Source organism: Cardiocondyla obscurior, linkage group LG28 (genome assembly GCF_019399895.1).
Source record: "Cardiocondyla obscurior isolate alpha-2009 linkage group LG28, Cobs3.1, whole genome shotgun sequence".
Taxonomy (NCBI): Eukaryota; Metazoa; Arthropoda; class Insecta; order Hymenoptera; family Formicidae; genus Cardiocondyla; species Cardiocondyla obscurior.
In genome coordinates, this window is record NC_091891.1 from 1,263,441 (window position 1) to 1,270,471 (window position 7,031).

The window sequence follows — 7,031 nt, forward strand, 5'->3', positions numbered from 1 at the left end:
CCCTTCTCGCCCGACTGCCGTCGCTCGCCCCGTCGCGCCACTCTCTCCGGTATCCACTTCACTTTTTTCTCCTCTCCTCCCTCTCTTCCGCCCATCACTCGCGTATCCGTACGGCAGAATGCCGATGCTCTCTTTTTCTCCCGTTGCGCACATCTCTCCCCCCTACCCCCCTTTCGTCCTGCTCTCGCATCTTTGGTCCACCTTTCGGCCTGTTCGCTTTATCCTTCTTTATCCTTCTGCTTTCTTTGTCGCTCTTCTTTCGGTTTGGCGATGTGCCTTTGAAGGAATCTCCGAGTTTTATTCCCCTACCAGGAACTGTTGTACCGTCTCACCCCTTTAGCACACCTGCAGGTTCGCGAGGGAGTATCCTCTTCCTCGGCGAGCGTCACTCATTTTCTGTATCTTTTCGGTCCTTCTTAGATCTGATACTTCCATCTCTTCTCACCTTTTAGTCTCACGCAAGTCTCTCTTTCTCTTTCTTTTTTTTATTCCTTTGCCTCTCTTTTCTTCTTTCCTCCCTTTTTTCTCTTTCTCTCATTCTTTCCCTCTTCCACCGGGAAAGTATGTAGCTACAGCTCCAGAGGCCGTGGCCCGAATTCTATCGACCCGTGGCACGCTACGCCACGCCACGCCATCCATGCCACGTTACACGCCACTATCAACAGAAAGAAAGAGAGAGAACGGGGGCGACAGAGAGGAAGATGCAAGTCCTCCGCTTCATTCAACCACCCCTTAGAAGACTCGAAAGATTGCGGCTACGCGCGCACGTGTTGCGGGCCCGAAACTCGGCCGAAACGTCATCGCGTCGAGCGAGGGGGTTGTACGGCAGAAAAATTAACGAGCACGCAGTGCTTTTCTTCAGTTCGCTTTCGATTTTGACGTTTCAATTTAATGAGCCATTAGTAAAAATAAAATTTTATTGGAATTTATACATGCAACATATTTTCAATAAAAACGATATATGAGAGTCAGCTGGAATAGTGGTCGTTCTTTATTTGCAATAAAAGCAAAATCGAAAATGAAATGACGTATAAACGGACATTCATCCATTCGTTTGTCGTTTCATCTGTTTTCCCATTCGCGCTGCAAAAATGCAGAAAATTAATAAAACTATTTTAAAAAGTTTTTATGTAAAAAAAAAAAAAAATTTGTTCTTGGGTGAATTTTGTATATATTTCCGCGCGATGTCTAGTTTCTCAAAGCTGATAGAGTGATAAATTGAAAAATCGAAAGATGTTAGAGATCGTCGCGATTTAAACGTCGAAAATGGGTCAAACGGGTCCTAAGGGAGCGGCGGGTTTAATGGAGAGTCGATGCCTCCCGAGCGAGAGTTTGACGGTCGGGTTTTTCGTCGAGATTCGATTAACCAAAAATATAAATAACCCCGCGATAGGCTGCGAGTTATAAAAATCCGGCTGTCGGCGCCGTGAAAACGAACAGAGGGATGATCAGGGTGGTTCGGGATTGGCCGAAAAGCCTCGACCAATTCCCTCTCTCGGGACGTGGACGATCGTCACACGTCTGGCGAGAGTAAGAGAGAGAGGAGGACGAGCCCGATAACGGCCTCGGGCAATTTAATCCAGACATAAAAAATAATCTCTTTGATTCTCCCGGTGCTCTCGGCGCGAGCCCGCGCTGGAAATTCGCCAACCGTCACGGAAACTTCCCTTTGTCGCCGCGACGGCCGCCGTTGCTTTTGTGCCAGCGACAACAGTTTCGATTCAATCCATGGGCCGGCTATTACACGGCATGCCCCAGACCTATTTTTCAGTCGCCGCTTCGGAAATCGCAGTGATTTTTCACTTTGTCACGTCGCGCACCTTAACGCTTGTAAATCGGATTTACAATCGGCTTACCTGCACTCATCGCAGTACTTTAACAGATCAAAACGCGCGAAATGTATTTGTACGCATGGTATCGAGCATATTTACACATTTGTATTAAAAATTACTACTGTATTTAGACGTTTCTCTTCGTAACTTTTCGAGTTAATAAGTTGCTATGCCGGTTTTCAATTTCTTCCTCCTTATCGATTCTATTTTTCACTGAAAAAGTACCTCAATAGAATGTCTTCTTGATCGATGTACTTGTTCATCACGCACGGACGTTTCCACTTTCGTTGACCGGGCGTCGTTGCTTTCCTCCTCCGCCTCTTCAAAACTCGCAAATCCCGTCGGCTCTCCGCAGGAGCCGCAGGGATTCCGGTCGTCTAACAGCAGGTGGCTATTAGACCAACCTCGTCCTCGTCGTCCGAAGACTTTTACCGTCCCCGAGGTCGTTCTAAGGCCAGGATTCGATTTTCTCGAGTCGTCCCGGGACGTCTTCTCACGACGAGATCAAGATAATCCCGCTGATCGCGGCTCATCTCATATCGACAGGATAAAGTATCGCAGAACGATACTTTTATTAGCCCGTGGCACTTATCGGTGGAAGCTCTAAAGCTGATTTTGCACTGCAATCGTTTTAACAAATAATACCCTTCGAAAATGCTTCAAGAACGTCTTTCACGAAATTAAATTTTAATTGCAATCGGCAAACCTAAGCGTCTCAAGAACGACATCTTAAAATTGATTTGAAATTCTGCCAAGATGAAATAAACTTTTTTATCATTCAATAAAAAATTTAAATTTTTTTTTTGTATTATAGTTAGTAATTGCAAAAATATGAGGTTTCTCCACACTTCTCCAAATCTTACCATTTTACTATTCTGCTGTTTTCAATAGCTATTCCCGCGCGGGCGATAGCCTCGGTCATAGAGAATAAAAAGCACTTTGATTTTTTGATACTATGCGAGGCGCGATCATGGGCATTGTCAAAGGTTTTTTTTCGCATCGCGTCACTCGCATACTATTGTGTCTTCAATGGCATCGGTCGCTGCACCGATGGAAAAAAAAAGTCTGAATTGTCGTCCAAATCCAACGCAATAAAACAAGTTTAACTGTAAAGATCTCTCGGTTGAAAGGAGTTTGCAAAACAACAACTTTTTACCACGCTTCAAGAGAAGAATTAATTTCTGTGATATAAATTGAAAATAATCCGTCCACCTTTTTTTGCGGCATTGTTAACGATATCGCGTTTTTTTTCCTTTTTTTCCTTCTTTTATTGGATATACATATTTGCATGACGCGTGTCATTGTCAAGCAACATTAATGTTACATTGCATTTGTCGATTTATTTACGTTTTGACTTTTTTATCGAAATATCAGTTAACAATTTTGTCGAATAGAAGTCACGTAATAATTACATAATATTAAAAAAAAATTTCATTTATTTGCCAAGTAAATATATGTCGATATTAATTGAGCATTAATTTTATCTTTATTCTTTTCGCGCAATAAGAAAATGCCAGCGAAGTTATTCATGAAGGAATTTTACAAAAAATAATCCTACGAAAAATCGCGTATATTTTGCGCCGTGACATCGAAAGGCTTATAATCTTACCGGATGAAGTTGCTAGGTGGAACTTTCCACTTTTCCCCAACAGGAAAGGAACTTTCAATCTCGAGGGATCTCTCGAGGAAATTGGGAAAGGTGAGTGGAGATGATTATCAGAGAGCGCAGAGATCGAAGTAGTTCCAGGTAATCAACGATATTGGTCAGTCATATCCCGCAAAATCAAATTCAAAAGCATACTTAAATTAACGATACGATAACAATAAAAAAAAAAAAAAAATCCCGGTATGGAATTGTCGTAATTGCAATAATAACCAACGATGCATGCACGCTAACTATTTTCTCTCCTTTTATTTTTTATTCCATTATTAACACGATTAAAATTGTGTTTTACGTTTTCGAATAAAACAAGAGTTATTGCAATAATTTTTTGTGTTTATAACCGTTCGAACCAGTTTTTATCACGTTCGTTAGGAATCCCCGAAATAACGATGTGCGTTTAATTAGAAAATCGGTTTAGCCGTTCATTCATTGGGAATACCGTCATTCGAAATCCTGTCTTATCCCCAACCCCCTTTCCGTCGTCATTCCTGCGCGTGTCTCCGAAGGGAGACCTCGTGACCGTAGACGGCAGGTACTCACACGCGCGTAGAATTTGAAGGATGGACGAAAAGAGAAAAAAAAAAACTGCTCGCGGGATCTCGTTTTCCGGGTTACGCAAGGGTGTGCGGCGGACAGAGACGAGGTAAAGGAAGGAATGTCCTCGCGGGGAAGACAAAGCAAGATCGCGAGATGTAGAGAAACACGTTACCCCATCGGACGACGATCCGCGAGAGAGAACATGGGTGGGGTGGGTGGCGAAGGATTGAAGAAACCGAAGGGTAAGGGGCGCGAAGAATTTAGGAAGGAAGGAAGGTGCCTGGATCTCTCCTCTATTGAAGGTTGCCTGTGGTAGGGGGAGGTCGTACGCCCTTGAACGAAGACGGGGCAACCTGACCCTACGGTGTACGTTTTCCCCGTCGTCTCTTGACGGCCCCCCTTCTCGCCGTTCCCACCCCCGCGAGCGAGAGACCAGACGAACGGCCGGCGCTCTCGGAGAACACCGATGACGACGCCGGCAACGACGACGACGACGACGATGCCTTGATTTTCTGGGTAACGCTTGCGCCTTGGAGAACCGCACACTCACCCATCTGTGTCGCTCTCCGCTTCCTTCTTTTATCTGCTTTGAAAGTCGGCAGTCGACTTCGTCCATTCCGTCGGAGGGTGGAAAATGCGCGCCAGGGGTGGCAGGCACGTTGAGAGGAGCCCCGGCCGCGCTTTTCGGGGTGGTTATCGTGCCAGGAGGCCCGCCACCCTCTTTCCCCCTTGCCGCTCAACCTACCGACTGTGAGGGCGCGCTTGTCCTCCGGAGGGACGACGGCGGCTCCGGAACCGAGAGGGTGTACGTGCACGTATAATGCGCGCAGGGGTGGAAACGGGGCAGCCGAGTGGGGAGACGGGATAGACGGCGGCCGGGGTACGGGAGGGCGCGGGAACTGCCCGAGGATCCCCGGGACAACCCGGGGCAAGGGGGCGAGCGGTGGAGGCGGCGGCGGGCACCGGGGGGTTGATACCGAGGGGCAGGGCTAGGCGGGCGAAGACGGAGAGGGCGCAGTGGTCCCGCGACCATCAAACCAACAACACCGTCCTGCCGCCGCCGTCGTTCGGCGAAAACGGCGGCCGACCAACCCCTACTTCCTCCTCTTCTTCTTCTTCTCTTCTCTTCTCTCGCCGCCGCCGCCGACGCCCGCTCTCACTGGCGACGGACGTCGACGACGTGGCGACGGACGTCGTCGACCCTTCTTTGTAACGCCGCGCTGCGTTCCCGCTGTTGTTATCCCGCGGAATAGGATCGGTCCCGATCGCGGATGGATCCCTTGCGACCACGGGCCGCACGCCGAAGAGCAGTTACCTTCGAGGAGAGGAGCGACGTGCGAGAGATAAGGAAGAGGAGACCGAAAGCGACGCGAAAACCCGCCAGGTAACGCCAGTTGGGCACTCGATCCCGATCCCTTCCGTCGGCGAGCATCTTCGCCGGTTGCGATCGCGCCCCGTCGTTCGCGCTTCAACCCCCTCCGACTGTCCAGTCTAATTAATTGATCCGTTTCCGATCTTTCTGCCGAGCGCCTTAATTAATCACCGCTTCTTCAATCAATTTATCGATCGCGAAATGTTCTCCTATCACGACTTAATCTCAATTGATTTGTGTCTTTAATTTAAATACACTTTCTTTCTTCTAGCACATTAATTTTAATAGGTGTTGCTATTCAGTTTGCTAAATTTTTTTTCTTATATATATCTAATGCACTCTTGTCAAGTATATTACTTTTTTTATTTAACACAATTGATTTTCGGGACGGCAATTTTTTTTTTTTTTTTTTTTTTGCACGTAAGTCGTTCGCATGAATAATCGTAACGATAGTGAAATAATTTCTTTCGGCTGTCATTAAGATACTTAATTTCTTCGACATAATTGTCTCTTTATCATGCTTGATAATTAATTAGAAAATATAAAAGCAAGTTTTTTAAATATTTTACTCACATCTTTGTTTCCTTGTATCTTTAATCAATTTCGTTCATATCACACAAACCGAATATTTGTACTTTAATAATGCACGTCGTATATGTAAGCCCTTTTAAAAAATTTGTCGAAATTTCCTAAAATTAAATTGTGAAATCGATCGATAATCGCTCGCGGTGATTGAAACATCTACAGTCCTTTTTTACCTTTGTCCTATCAAAAAATTAATTTTGCCTCAAGCTATATGTTGAATTTACTAATTCTTTTTATTATATATTAATATCCCGACAGATATTTCGACGACAGATTAATAATAAACCGTCGTATACAATTTCGTAACTCGAGATTTCTATCAATCGAACAATCTTCCACTCGTTCCAACCAGACTTTCGACCGCAATATCTACCGGGTGACGGGCCCGACGTTGTTCCTTATCGCTGTGCTACGTAAACGTATGTGAATATCATTTTCTCCATTGTCCCGATTATAGTTTTGAGTTAATTCATACAATAATTACCTGCTTCTTTAGCAAATGATATTTGCTTTCATCTAAATTGTTCATCTCTAAGAGAACACATGGTTTATATCTTTCAAAAATATCCCGAGTTGTCAATTTTTCATTAAAACAGATTGAAAAGGAGCCACCATATGGCTTGTATACATCGGCCGCGACGCACCGTGCGCATCGAATCGCCATATGTCGTCGGAAAATTGAAACTGTTACTATATGCTTATCATACAATTAATTTATCTAAGAACAGTGCTTTTACATAAGTCTTTTCTGTAAAAATTATTTAAAAAATCAGATACATTAGAAATTTTCAAGAGAGAAAGAGAAGAGTCTAATAACGATAGTTATCATTTCAAGAAATATTAATTAAAATTTTTTTAATAAAATTTATTATTAAAATTATGAGTTTAGAAAAAAAAAAGTATATATTTTATCTTTTAAATTATTATTTTTTCTATCATTAAAAAGAAAAATTGATGCTGATATTCAAGCGGTACTCGTCGTTTTTCTTTTCGCGAGGAAGGCCGCAAATTTTGCGACGATTTCTCTCTCTCGCGACGTTGC